This window comes from Saimiri boliviensis, chromosome 1, assembly GCF_048565385.1.
Source record: "Saimiri boliviensis isolate mSaiBol1 chromosome 1, mSaiBol1.pri, whole genome shotgun sequence".
NCBI classification, from domain to species: domain Eukaryota; kingdom Metazoa; phylum Chordata; class Mammalia; order Primates; family Cebidae; genus Saimiri; species Saimiri boliviensis.
This window is the reverse complement of record NC_133449.1, coordinates 102,339,313-102,352,553: the sequence shown is the minus strand read 5'-3', so window position 1 is coordinate 102,352,553 and position 13,241 is coordinate 102,339,313. Positions and strand designations below refer to the sequence as shown.

Below are 13,241 nucleotides of genomic sequence, written 5' to 3'. Positions count from 1 at the left end.
CAGCAAGGCCGGGCAGCCGAGCCCTTTCCTGCACTGCCTCCCTCGTGCCCACGGTGGCTCAGAGGTGACTTGGTGATTGTCGCTCTGAATTTATGGGGAGGAATCCATAAACAGAGGAGTGGGGAACCCACTGGAGGCCTCAGGCAGTGTAGGCGGGGTCCTCCCAGGAGGGCCAGCTCCTGCCCTGCACACCTCTCGCTCTGCACCGGGCTTAGCTGTGTCCGGCGTGGCTCAGACACCCACTGGGACCAGGCTGTTGGGGGTAGGAACAGCAACAGCCAGGTCCCACATGAAGCCTGGGTCCCATGGGCCAGACCCCCTACCCACGGCTACAGTCCTCCAGAAGGTGATGGAGGAGGAGGGGGCTCAGAGTGGGGACCTCAGCCCAGAGGGAGCATCAGAAAGGCTTCCTGGAGGAGGTGGCTTTCACTGAGTCCTGGATGGTGGTGAGGAGTGCTGGGAACACAGCTGTGCCCAGTAGCTTTTAACAAGGGCAGGAGTTGGTGTGCTTCCTTGAGGTCTGCTGGCTGGGCGGCCACCGTGAGGAACCCCAGGGGACACGCCTGCCTGCCCGGCTCAGGGTTGTGGCTGGAAGCCCTGCTTGGCAAGCCCAGGAGAAGGCTCTTGGGAGGCAGTGGGCAGGCCCAGTTACTGTCCTGAGAGGGAGAAGAAGGCCGGGAGGGTGGGGGTGGGCCTCAGGACCAGGGCGCCTCCCGCCAGCCTGGGAGCAGGCTGCTGCCTCTACATACCTGGGGAGTCAGGGGCCCCTCAGCTGGGACGCCGCACAACTTCCTGAGGAATGAGAATTTCTTGGCTGCAAAGAAAATGGAAAGCATGTCAGGGCCGATGTGGTGCTTGGCTCTGGACCATGAGCTCCAGGAGCCAGGCGGGAGTGAGGGCTCCTGGGCAGAGCCAGCTGCAGCCTCAGGGCACCAGGAAGCCACCAAAGGCCACCGGGAGATGGGCGAGCTCCTCCCTGAGGTCAGTGGGCAGCTCAGCTGGCCCAGGGGACCCTGGAGGGTTTGGGGGTCAGCTGGCTGCCTCAGCGGCAGCTCTGACGGTTCTCTTACGTTTCTTTTTGTGAGGCCTTTATGGATGCAGGCTGTATTCACGGGGCTCCAAAACCTGAGACTTACATATCGAGACATTGCGGCGAGAATGCTGCCCCTCCTACCCCTGCCACGATCTCTCCCGCCCCTGCCACGATCCCTCCCTAGTCCCGCTGGGAAAACCAGAGGAGCTTCTGGTGTTTCCCTGCGTCCCCTGGTGCAGATACCAGCATACAGGACCGCACACTCCCTGTTCCTCCTTCCCTGAACACAAGATCGTCCGCTGCCTGCACGGTTCTGCACCTGACTTTTTCCATCCAAGGACATCTCCTGTAGATAATTCCACAACATTCCATGAAGACGTTTCTGACTCTCTGCCCAGCTGTCCTCCCATCTGGGGCTGCAGAGCACCCAGGCCTCTCTGGATGGACACTGGGCCACTGCCTGCACTCGGCCCTTAGAAACAAGACAGCAGTGGCCACCACATGGGCCACAGCCTGTGCTCCAAACGCTGAGCATTGGCTGCGTTTGATGTCTGGAGGGAGACTGTCCAATTATCAGTCTCTGGGATGGTTTTAAAATATAGCCACACATTCTTTAACCCTCCTCCCTTCAAGAGGTGGAGCCTCGTTCTCTCCACTTGAACGTGGCTGAGCTTACCGACTCACCACTAATAAACAGAATATGCTGGAAGTGGGGGCGTTTGACTTTAAGATTGAGTTCTAAAAGGCATTTCAGCTTCCTCCTTGCACACTGAGATCACACAGGTGGGGAAGCAGCTGCCATGCTCTCAGGGCACTCAAGCAGCCCATGCATCTATCCATCCGTGCATCCGTCAATCATCATCCATCCATCTACCTATCCATCCACCCACCCACCCATCCATCTATCCATCCATCCACCTACTTACCCATCCATCTATCCACCCACCCACCTATCCCTCCATTCACCCATCAACATCATCCATCCACCCACCCACCCATCCATCTACCCATCCATCCACCTACTTACCTATCTATCCATCCATCCACCCATCAATCATCATCCATCCATCCACCCACCCACCTAGCCATCTACCCATCCATCCACCTACTTACCCATCCATATATCCACACACCCACCTATCCCTCCCTCCACCCATCAACATCATCCATCCACCCACCCACCCATCTATCTACCTATCCATCCACCTGTCAATCATCACCCATCCACCCACCCACCCATCCATCCACCTACTTACCTATCCATCCATCCATCCACCCATCAATCATCATCCATCCACCCACCCATCCACCTACTCACCCATCTATCTATCCACCCACCCACTTACCTATCCATCCATCCATCCATCCATCCATCCATCCATCCATCTACCCATTCATCCACCCACTTACTTATCCGTCCATGCATCCACCCACCCACCTACCTATCCATCCATCTACCCATCAATCATCTATCCATCCACTCACCTACCCATCCATCTATACATCCATCCATCCATCCATCCATCCATCCATCCACCCACCTACCTATCCATCCATCCATCCACCTACCCATCCATCTTCATCCATCCATCCACCCATCCATCCATCCATTCATCCATCATGAATCACCTACCCATGCATCCACCCACCTGCTCATCCATCCAGCTACTCACCCACATACCCATCCATCCATCCACCCATTCATCCACCCATCTATCCACCCACTTACCCATTCATCCATCCACTCAGCCATTCTCCCATTTACCCATCCACCTGCCCATCCACCTATCCATCCGTCACTCACCCATCTCTTCATCTACTCATCCATCTATCCATCCATCCATCTGTCACCCACCCACCCATCTACCCATCCATCCACCCATCTATCCACCCACTCATCCATCCATCCAACACCCACCCACCGACCCATCCACCCTTCTACCCATTCGTCTGCCTATTCATCCATTCATCCATCCACCCGCCCATCCATCCGTGAGTCCACATGTGTGTGGGATGCCGTGTCAGGTACTGGGCACACAGTGGTGTGACAGATTCACAGCCTTGGGCTGACCAGAAAGTGAGTCAAGAAATGGCTGCAAATGAGGAAGTTGCAGCCCAGAGAGGTGGTGTGACGGGTCCAAGGTCCCATGGCCGACACAGCCGCGCTGAGATGTGAAGGCAGGGCTGCCTGTGACTGTGCTGCTTCCGTGCTGAACAGAGAGCGGCCCCGCTCCACCGCCTCCACACCCTGTGCCTCTGTCCTTCCCATCCCTGGGTGGCCCTGCCTCTGTGGGCCTTGCCTGTCCCAGTCCCTCTTTCCTGTGTCCCAGGATGGCAGCGATGTCTGCCTGCAGCACGCTGGGGCACTCGAGGGCCTGCTGCCACCTCCCACTTCAGGGGCACAAGGACGTAGTCCTCCGACCTGGGGTGGACCTGGGGGCAGCATGTGCCCCAGGCCTCAGGTTCTGGCCCTGTCCAGGCTCTTGGCAAAGCCCCTTGGTGCCAGCCATCGGTGTGGGTTTCAGCAGGCCGGGTCACTTTGAAGTCAGGAGATTCTATCCCCCAGATCTAGGGCCAGCCCCAGGGAGACCCCAGAGGAGTGTGAGTGGCTCCTTTTCTCTCAGAAACAGGAACTGACCCCTCTCTAACTGGCCGAGCGCCCTGGTAACTCAAGAGCGGGTTGGGCTGGCTCTGGCCGGGGGTGTGGGGGCCGCCAGTGCCTGAGGTGAGGGGTGCCCCTGCCTGGGCTCCTGCCCACACCTCTGCTCCACACCTGGCCACTGCTCCCAACCCTCTTCCCCTCACCTCCTCTTTCAACCTGCTCAGTTTCAGCTATGGCCTCTCCACCCTTAAGAGCCAGGAGACTGCCCCCTATCCCCACCCCCGGCCCTTCCCCCCCAGCCCCTCTTGGGGCTTCTGCCTGAGAAGCTCCCTCGGGCTGCCCTGCCCCTCCTTTCTGCCCTCCAGACTCCTACTCACTCATGGCCCACCATGCAGGGGGGCTTTGGGGCTGGCTCTGCCTGGGCTTCACTCTCAGACCCGGTTCTCCCTGACTGTGGGATCCAGGCCCTGTCTGAGACTGTTTCCCCACATGTAAAATGGGGATGATCAGAGTCCTGACCTCACAGGGTGTGGTCAGAGGGTTAAACAGAACAACGCAAGCCGCCTTGTGAAGCACACAAACCAGCACACAGTGAGTGTCCCATAAACACTTGTTCTGAAGCATGGCAACCCTCTTCCAGGAAGCCCTCCTGGATTGCCCATGGTGAGAACTCCTCGGGCATGTGTTTCCACAATCCTGCAATTCTCAAAAGGTGCCTGTCCTTCCACATCCTGGTGGCCGTCCCCTAAGCACCGGGCCTGGGAGCCCTGCACACTCGGCTACCCTGTCCGATTGGGGCTCCTGGCTTCAGTTTCCCCTACTGTAAATGGGGGTTGGATCCAGTGGGTCCTCGAGCCTGCGACACCCTGATGTTAAAGCTCACAAAGCCCCACTGTCAGGCAGGCGTCCTGATCAACCCACTGCCCCCGTCCCTGTGAGCAGCCCCAGCCCTTTCAGTGGCAGCCGTCCCTGGCATGGGGTGGGTTTCATTCTGCTGGCTGATTCTGCCGTGTCAGGGCTGGCCCCTGCCTTCCCCAGCACAGGGACCAGCTCCCCTGTCTTCCCGGCCCCTCCATGGGGAAAGCAGAGGGTGTGAGGCTCCCGGTGAGCGGGGAGCTGTGGGAGCGCTGCCCTTTCTTCCCTCGTCTTAGTGTGGGGCTGCAGCCTGGTGCACCGCCCTGCCTTCCCCACACGTGACCCCTGCGTGTACCCCCTGCTTTCTGGACATGGCACCAAGGAAGGATGGCATGGCTGAGAGCTGATCCTGCAGTTGGGGTCTGCCACGGCGTGCTGTGTGGCCTCAGGCCGGCCTGCACCTCTCTCTGTGCCTTCCTCCCTTTGGCGAGCCCCACAGGCCTCTGAGCCCTGCCTGGCTCAGTCCCAGCTCCAAGGCCCTGGCACATGGGGCCTTCTAGGGGACCTGAGCAGCCGCTCTGGTGATGTGAGCCTTCAGGAAGGGCTAGCCTTGGGTGAGGGTCTCTCTGGCACAGCGTCAGGGACATTCCTGGCTGTTGGAGGAACACTGAGGAGGCGGTGGAGTGCTACTGGGGACTCATGGTACTTTGGGAGATGGGGCCAGCACAGGCGTCAGGGGCAGGGGTGGGAGGCTGCCGGGGGTCAGGGAGGCTGCCGGGGGTCAGTGAGGCTGTGCACGTCTGAGCCCTGTCTACACCCACTCCCAGGGCCCCGCCTGTCCCATCCTGGACACCAAACAAGGGCCAAGACATATGTGACATGGGGTGGGACGGGGCTGGGAAGAGCAGCTGGATTCCCAGGCCAAATGGGGAAAATGAGGCTCAGAGAACCTGGCCAAGGCTACGCGGCAAGCCTAGGAGCAGAGCTAGGGGCAGGACGGAGCCTCCCATGCTGCGCCCTCCCAGCTGTCCTGGAGGCACCGGCCCATCCAGGGATCGGCTTGGTCCGCTCTGTCGGTTCTGCTGCCCACCGGGGTTGAGCCTGTCCGAGCTGTGTCACCCTGGGCACCATCCCCTGCTGTCTGCCCCCCCTTCCGTGGCTTGGCACAGCCCCTGCAGCCAGCTGGCCGCTCCCCAACGGGCGTGAAGCACAAAGCCAGACGCCATGTGTGCCAGCGCTGCTGGGCAGGGGCCTCCTGTCCCAGGTCACCCGAGACAGTGAGGCTGGAAGCAGGGAGGAGCTCGGCTGTGCCCACGGCCTCCGGGTCCCGGCCTTTGTCCTGAGCACTGTGTCTACCCATCACACCCGTCCGGCCCCATTCACAACTCGGGCGGGCAGCCAGGCTCACCCCAAACCCCGGCGGAGCCGAGCAGCCCCGGAAAACGCCCAGGGGCCTCTGCCTGCCGTCCTCGCCGCCAGGGGCTGTGCTGGTGCCGTCTGACGTTTATTTCACAAACATTCTCCTTTCCTTTTGCTTCAAACGCTGCCGCTTTGCCTAAAAACTATCTGTTACCTGAGTGCTCAGATAAACCTTTGCAGGTAAAATTATATCTGAGATATGGCCCGGAGGCACGTTTAAGAATACGGTGCGAATTATCAACTGCATTTATCTTAATTACTTTGGGGGAAAGTGGAGGCCAGTGATGGAGGGGCTGGGGAGCGGTGTTCATCCCGCCTTATCGGGGTACACATTTGAGATCCCTTAACAGGAGACAGATAAGGGGCACGTGGGGAAAGAAGATGATGTTTTCGAAAATGACAGGGAAGCGGCTGGGGGGCGGTGGGGATTTGTGCTGAAAGACGGAGCCCTGTCACCTCCTGAAATTGCTGAGAGCTGGCACACAGCAAGAGGCAGGCAAGAACGGCAGCCCTCCGCTGCCCCTCTGTGCCACAACGGTCAATATTCAGGGGATCATTACCCAGAAGGAAGCCAGGACCTCACCAGTGGCCAAGCCCCAACCCAGCTCTGCTCAGTCTCCTAGACAACCCTGCACATCCTCACCAAGATGGGCCTTCAGCTCTAGCTCCAATGCCACCTCCTCCAGGAAGCCCTCCCTGACCGCAGAGCTGTTGCTGTTGGTCCTGGCTCTGTAGATGGTATCTACTTGCTACTGTCCTCACTGCTGGCCTCATACAGGCAGGGGCCGCAGGTCTGCTGCTTGCCTTGGCCCTGGGCCTGGCAGGGAGTTGGTGCTCAGGACCCTGAGTGGGGTCCAGCTCGGGCAGCTGTTATTCCTGGGGTCTCCGGGAGCTGCTCCTTGAACCTGGGGCTCCAAGCTAGGGTAAGGGACCAATCTGGGTGGGATGCAGGGTGGGGACGGGCCTCCTCTGTCAGCACACGTGGACAAGGGTACACACTTATGCTCATCTGTGCCCACGTGTGAACACGTGCTCATCCTTGTCTACGTCCACACACGGGCGCACGTGCACACGCACATGTGGGCTCCCCTGCCAGGCTGTGGGGGGCTTTGGGGGCTCATTTCTACAGGAGGCTCCAAGAGCTCCCTGGCACTGGGAGGTGGAGGCGCTGTCCAGCAGAGCTGAGCGTGTGGCCGTAGCATGCTGCCTGGAAATGACTCTGGAGACACAGCCTACCCTCTAAACGGGGATGCTCTGCCAGACCCCGCCACGCTAGCTGCCTCCATCAGCGCGTGTGTCTGAGGTCCTTCTCTCCTGGCCAAATGTGTAGGAAGCAGGGCCACATGTGGGGGCATGAGAACCGTCTGGGGGCCGCCCTGCCAGGCGTCTGGCATGGAGGGACTGGACTGGGATTCAGTGGCCCCAGGAGCCTTCTAGAACAGCCAAGGTGAATAAAGCTAGGCGGGTGTCCCAAGGCTGAGGCGGCTTGTCCAGGGTGCAGAGGCGGCAGGCGGTTAGAACCACAGCTCCAGAACCCCCTTTAAAAACCAAAGATGGGGGCGCCTTTCTCTCACTGGCTGGCCGAGCAGCCCTGCTTGGATTTCTGGAATGAGGATGTTTGAGGGTGCCTCGTTCCAAGTGCCCACCTTACAGATGGGAACAGTGGCTCAGAAAGGGCACAGGCCCGCCCCAGGCCACACCATGGTGGGGCCTGGGCTCTCTTGGCTTTGAGCCCCCTTGCTGTGATGCTCAGGGCAGGGTGGTTGGGGGCCTTGCTCTTGGTCCCCCGGGGAAGGCAAGAAGATGCCCTCCAGATGCCAAGCAGCAGCTCTGGAAAAGGGCAGGTAGTGCCCAAGTCTGCCTTTCTTTTGGAGCTGTCAGCCCTTACCCCGTCACAACGAGAAGGATGCTGGGTACCAGGGAGACTCCGGGGAACCCCAGGAAGATGCCCTGAGTGTGCGGCTGTCCCCAGGCCCTGGGACAGGCAGCTGCTCAGGCCCGAGCACCTGCCGGGGACGAGCGTGGCTCTTCCTCCTCTTCCTCCACAGGATCCTTCTGCAGGCTGGGCACCATGGAGGAAGCCCCACGATGGTGAAGGGTGCGAGGCCCTGCCAGTTGTGATTTTGCGGGCTGTTACCATCCCTCCCTAAAACAACCGATCACCACGTGATGGCTGCTTGTTGATTATAGAAACCATAGTTATTTTCCATGACTTTCCCAAGAAAGCCAGCATGCCAGTTCTCATGCTAATGGCGGTGCTATCTGAAGGGGTCAGAAGCTTCAGGCCAGGTCCAGAGCTTGCCCTGGAGATCCTGCCGACGTCACACACCGCTATGATTGCAACCTGTGTGTGAAGCTGGTCTGGGCGGGAGGTCGGACGGGAGACCTGGCTGTCTCCTCATCTTCCAGTCTGGGGAGTTCCAGCAGGCCCATCTCACAGATGAGGACACCAAGGCTGCCAGTGCGTACATGAACTCTGAGCAGCCGCCCGGACTCCCCTGTGCCGTCAAGTGACCTCCTGAGAAGTTCGCCTCCTCTGGCTGAGGTCTCTGGATGAGAAACCCACGTGGGGGTCACCTGGTCCTCCTGCTGCCCCCCACACGTTTAACAAGCTGTCTCCTGAGTGACATGATTAATGAGCTCCTCTGAGGCCCGGTGGCTGTGTTAATTACTCTCCTGCCTCCGTGGGGTTTGGAATCATATCAGCCTCCTTTTTCAATTAAAAGTGATGATAATTTTGCCTCCTAAGGACAGAGGATTAGTGAAGTGCCCGTGGTGGGAGCTGGGTGGGACGGGGTGTCCGCACTCAGGCTCTGCCGTGCTGGGAAGGGAGCCGCCCTAGGAGGGGCTGGGCTGCGTGTCTGCTGCCCTGGGTTGAGGAAGGATGCTTATGGCCGTGTGCCGCGTGTGGGCTTTCAGGCAATCGGTCCCGGGAGATGCCAGGCTCAGGGCTACATGCCCGGACGAAGCCCTCGGTCCCTGTTTGCAGAGGAGGAAACGGGCTCGTGTCCGTCCTGGGCTCCAGGGCACACGGCTTAGATGTGGGGCTGCGACGTGTAGCCAGCTCTGGCCACTGCCGGGCTTTCTCCCTCCTCCTGGACAAGCTGGCTGCACGTCCTCCTGTCCCTGGAGGACATCCTGTCTGGGTGACCACCTGGAGTGCCAGCTGTGATCCTGCAGACGCTCTGCAGAGGGGCCCGAGTCACCTGATTCCCACTGTGCTGCCATTCCCAGGCTGGGGGCTTGGTCTCAGTGTGCTCAGCTGGAAAATGGGCACAGCACTGCCCCAGCAGCACAGGCCTTGTGGGTCCCCAGGATGCCTCGCCTTCCTCCCTCATGCAGCTGGGGACGGAGTCTTGCTGAGGATTGAGGAGAGGCTTTGGGGAAGGGCCCTGGCTCCTGGTGGGGAAGTGGGGTCAGCCTTCGGTGGTCAGAGGCCCTGATCGACAGCTGGAGTGTGCTCCCGGCCTCTCTCCAGGGCCCTTGCTCGGCTGTGACCAGTACTGGCCGGACAGACTCAGATCCTGGAGGGTCCCTGATGTCCCGGGTGCTCAGTGGGCCAGCACTGCCTCGTGAATCCTCTCAGGAGTTGGTTCTGTTCCTCCCCATTGCTCAGATGAGAAACTGAGGCTCAGAGACGGAAAGGGACTTTTCCAAGGCCACACAGTGGGAATCGGCCCCTGGGACAGAAGTCTCTGTGAGGCTGGTACAGAGCCTTTCTCTGTCACAAGTGTCTTTCTGAGGCTATCCGGGCCCTGGTGCGGCTGGCCCTGCTGTCCCCACTTGCTCTGTGGCCTCAGCTGGTTTCTGGGCAGCGGGAATCCGGAGGCCTGGCTGACTCGTAGCTCTGAGAAGGCTGGGCAGGGTGGCAGTGGATGTCTGGGTGGGGCTGTTCTGCATGTGAACCACAGCGGCCTGGCAAGGGGTGGCCTTGTGCCATCTGGGCACTCAAGAGCCTGGGGTTCCTTGGGGTGGGGGAAACTGCCCACCACTGGCACTTCTTGGGTTTGGTCCATTCCTGAGAGCAGGAGGCCATGGCCAGGACAGAGGAGGCCTCTACAGTGCCAACCTGAGGCCATGGGGCCTGCGTCTCCCATGGACCTGCCTGCTGTGGGTCCTGCCCTCAGGTCACAGCTTGCTCCCAATCTAGGCCGGCTCTGCCTGGCCTGGGGGCCTCAGCCCTCACAGCTGCCTCCCAGGAGGCTGCCGCCACCCTTCAAATCCTGGCTCCACAGTATCCAGGGTCTCTGGTGCCTCAAGTCTGTGTCCCCGGAGCTTTTCTGGGTGGAGGTAACAAGACTGCCCTCCTCCAGGCGCCCTTGAGGCCAGATGTGTCCATCCTGTACCCACGTTTGTTCCCGCTTCCTGACGCCCAGCTGGTGTCTGTGCTGGGGGCCAAAGCGTGGGAGTGATGGGATCTGTGGCCGTGTCCGACCTGGAGGCTGTGGCCTGCATGCCGAAGCCTGGGAATGAGGGGATCCGCGGCCGTGTCTGACCTGGAGGACCGTGGCCTGGGGGCCGAAGCCTGGGAATGACGGGATCCGTGGCCACGTCCGACCTGGGGGCCTGTGGCCTGGGGGTTGAAGCCTGGGAATGAGGGGATCTGTGACCGTTTCTGACCTGGGGGCCTGTGGCCTGTGGGCCGAAGGCTGGGAATGAGGAGATCCGTGGCCGTGTCTGACCTGGGGGCCCGTGGCCTGGATGCCGAAGCCTGGGAATGAGGGGATCCATGGCTGTGTCTGACCTGGAGGACCGTGGCCTGGGGGCCGAAGCCTGGGAATGACGGGATCCGTGGCCACGTCCGACCTGGGGGCCCATGGCCTGGGGGCCGAAGCCTGGGAATGAGGGGATCCGTGGCCGTGTCCGACCTGGAGGCCCGTGTCCGATCTGGAGGCCTGTGGCCTGGGTGCCGAAGCCTGGGAATGAGGAGATCCGTGGCCGTGTCTGACCTGGAGGCCCGTGGCCTGGGGGCTGAAGCCTGGGAATGACGGGATCCGTGGCCACGTCCGACCTGGGGGCCCATGGCCTGGAGGAGCGGCCTGAACCCAGGTGGGGGCTCTGGGCTCCCAAGGTCGGACTCTGTTCTGCCTTCTTGTGGATGGGAGCTGCTGCAGGGAGCCAGCCCCAAGGGCCTGCAGCCTCCAGCCATCCTCCAGGGAGTCCCTGACGTGAGGGTGTAGGGAACGCCCGGATGCTGAGGGTCCCAGACGTCTTTGCCGCACGGTCCTGGAGGTGTCAATGGCCCGGCGGCAGCAGAGCCCTCCTCCTCACCCCTCTTGGTGAAGGCTCAGGGTCACTGTCTCTGAGCGCCTCCTCTCCCCTCCTCCACGGCACCTGCCACCACACACACACAGCCCTGGGGGCTGGCCCTGTCACCCTCCCTGTGGAACGTTGCGGAGCCTGCGGAGACCCCTGCGGCGCTGCCCAGGTGCTGAGGCTTGGAGCCCAGGAGCGGGATCTCTCTGGGTCCTGCACCTTCTGGACCACGGCTGTGGTCAGCACTGCCATTATCACCCCATTTCACAGCTGAGAAAACTGAGCCGAACGCCTAGCTGGAGGCAGTAGCAGGACTGACCGAGCCCTGTGGCAGCGCTGCCCCCAGCCCTGCAGGACACCCTCTGAGGCTCACTCCGACGCAATCACTTCTCCAGAGGTCTGGGTCACAGGCGGGCAGGATGGCGGGGCCTGGTGGGGCTGTGCAGGGCCGCCACACAGCCCAAGGCGCCCCGCTTTCAGAAAACACGTCTGTGCTGGGAAGGCCACGGGGCGCTGGGCCTCGGCCTGCCTGGGCGCCTCTGCCGGCCTTTCCCGAGCTGGCTCCTCCTCCCGCCACCGCTGCCTCCAGGGCCCACGGGCGGGCGGGTGTTTTGTGGGATAAGGGAAGGGAGGGGCTGAGGGAGAGACAAGACAGGCCTGTCCTGGAGAGTCACTGCCCAGGCCACCGCTTCAGCACCCAGCCGTCTCCGGCCACTCTGCCTCCTGGGTCCCGGTCTCTCGTGCACACCAGAATGCCACTGCTTGTCCCATGTATCACTTGGGTGTGGACACCCAGATTTTAATTGGCTTTATGCACCACTGTGCCCCTGTGCCTTGGATAAGGCAGAGACATCGCCCAGATTTGTTCAAGGAGGGAGCAATGGGGACACCACATCGCTGGTGCCTGGCCTGGCGGTGCCATGGGGGGCCTGGTCTCCCGGTGACCCTCCCACTCAGGTGGGGGTCGCAGGGCTCCCGAGCCCACAGCTGGATAAGCACCCACGGCTGCTCGGGCCCTGGCTGGCTGAGGCTGCCAGGAAATGCAGCATGGCAGCAGGTTTTCTGATTTTTCAGGAAAAGCCAGAAATCCAGCTTTTCAAGTGAAATCTGCCCATTTTAAAACTTTGGCAAGAATCCATGTAAAACAAGTAACTGCTACGTGGGCCGAAGCCACAGAGGCAGACTGGCCCAGGGTTTACGGCGTGTGAGCTCCCTCTCCAGGCTGTCCCCACCCCAACGAGGTCCCCTGGTTCACCCGCTCATTCTTTCGGGGTTATTCCGCGAGCACTGGGACGTCGCTGCGGAAGAGACAGACGACTGCCCTCCCTGCTCCCACTCCGGCAGCACACAGGTATCCGAGAGGGCCCAGTCTGGGGCAACTTCAGGACAGAGCAAAGGTCCCTGACACTATGGCTGGGTCTAGGCTGCTGTGCCTAGGAAAGGTCAAGGGTTTCTGGAACCACCATTGGAGCAGGAAAAGCCTTTGTTGACAAAGACCCTGTGAGCTATGCGGCAGGCTCAGAGAGGTGAAGCGAGGTGCCCACAGTCACACAGCAGGCTGTGGAGAGGGCAGCGGGAGGGTGAGCACCGGGCAGCTGGGTCTGGCTGTGTGGAGAGGCCTGCGTGGCCGAGTGGGGCCGGTGGACGTGTGTCACCTGGGGCCTGGGACTGTACGGGGGTTGGCACGGCAGGCTGGGCCTGGGTCGGGGGGTCTGGCGGGCTCGTGATGGAGGGTGGGGCTATATGCTGACCCCTGCCTCCCCACCACCTCTCCGGACCCCCACCCCCTTCTCCAGAAGGAGACAGAGGCAAAACCAACAGGGACAGGGACCCCAGGTGCGCCCAGCAGGGCAGCGGCCCCCAGCTCCTTCCCAGAGCCTTTGGCCTCCCCTCCCAGGGGGCAGAGGGTGGCAGCCCCTCACCCAGTCTGTCCACAGACAGCAGCTGCATCTGGACTTGCTGTCCCACACTCTGTCAGGGTTCCACGAGCACCAGGGTTTTGTCTCTTCAGGGAAGGCAGGGCAGGCGGCGGAGGCCCTGCGAGGCCCCTAGGAAGCTGAAGGACAGAAGGAGACC

General features: G+C 61.1%; 1 protein-coding gene across 1 annotated transcript in view; it reads right to left on the bottom strand.

The window, feature by feature from the left end:
• Window positions 1-13,241, bottom strand: part of ZNF469 (zinc finger protein 469) — a 55,801-nt gene that overhangs the window by 14,601 nt on the left and 27,959 nt on the right. Inside the window, exon 2 of the mRNA XM_074401249.1 lies at window positions 750-814. The gene's annotated coding sequence lies outside the window, so the exon portion shown is untranslated. The remainder of the gene's footprint in view (window positions 1-749; window positions 815-13,241) is intronic.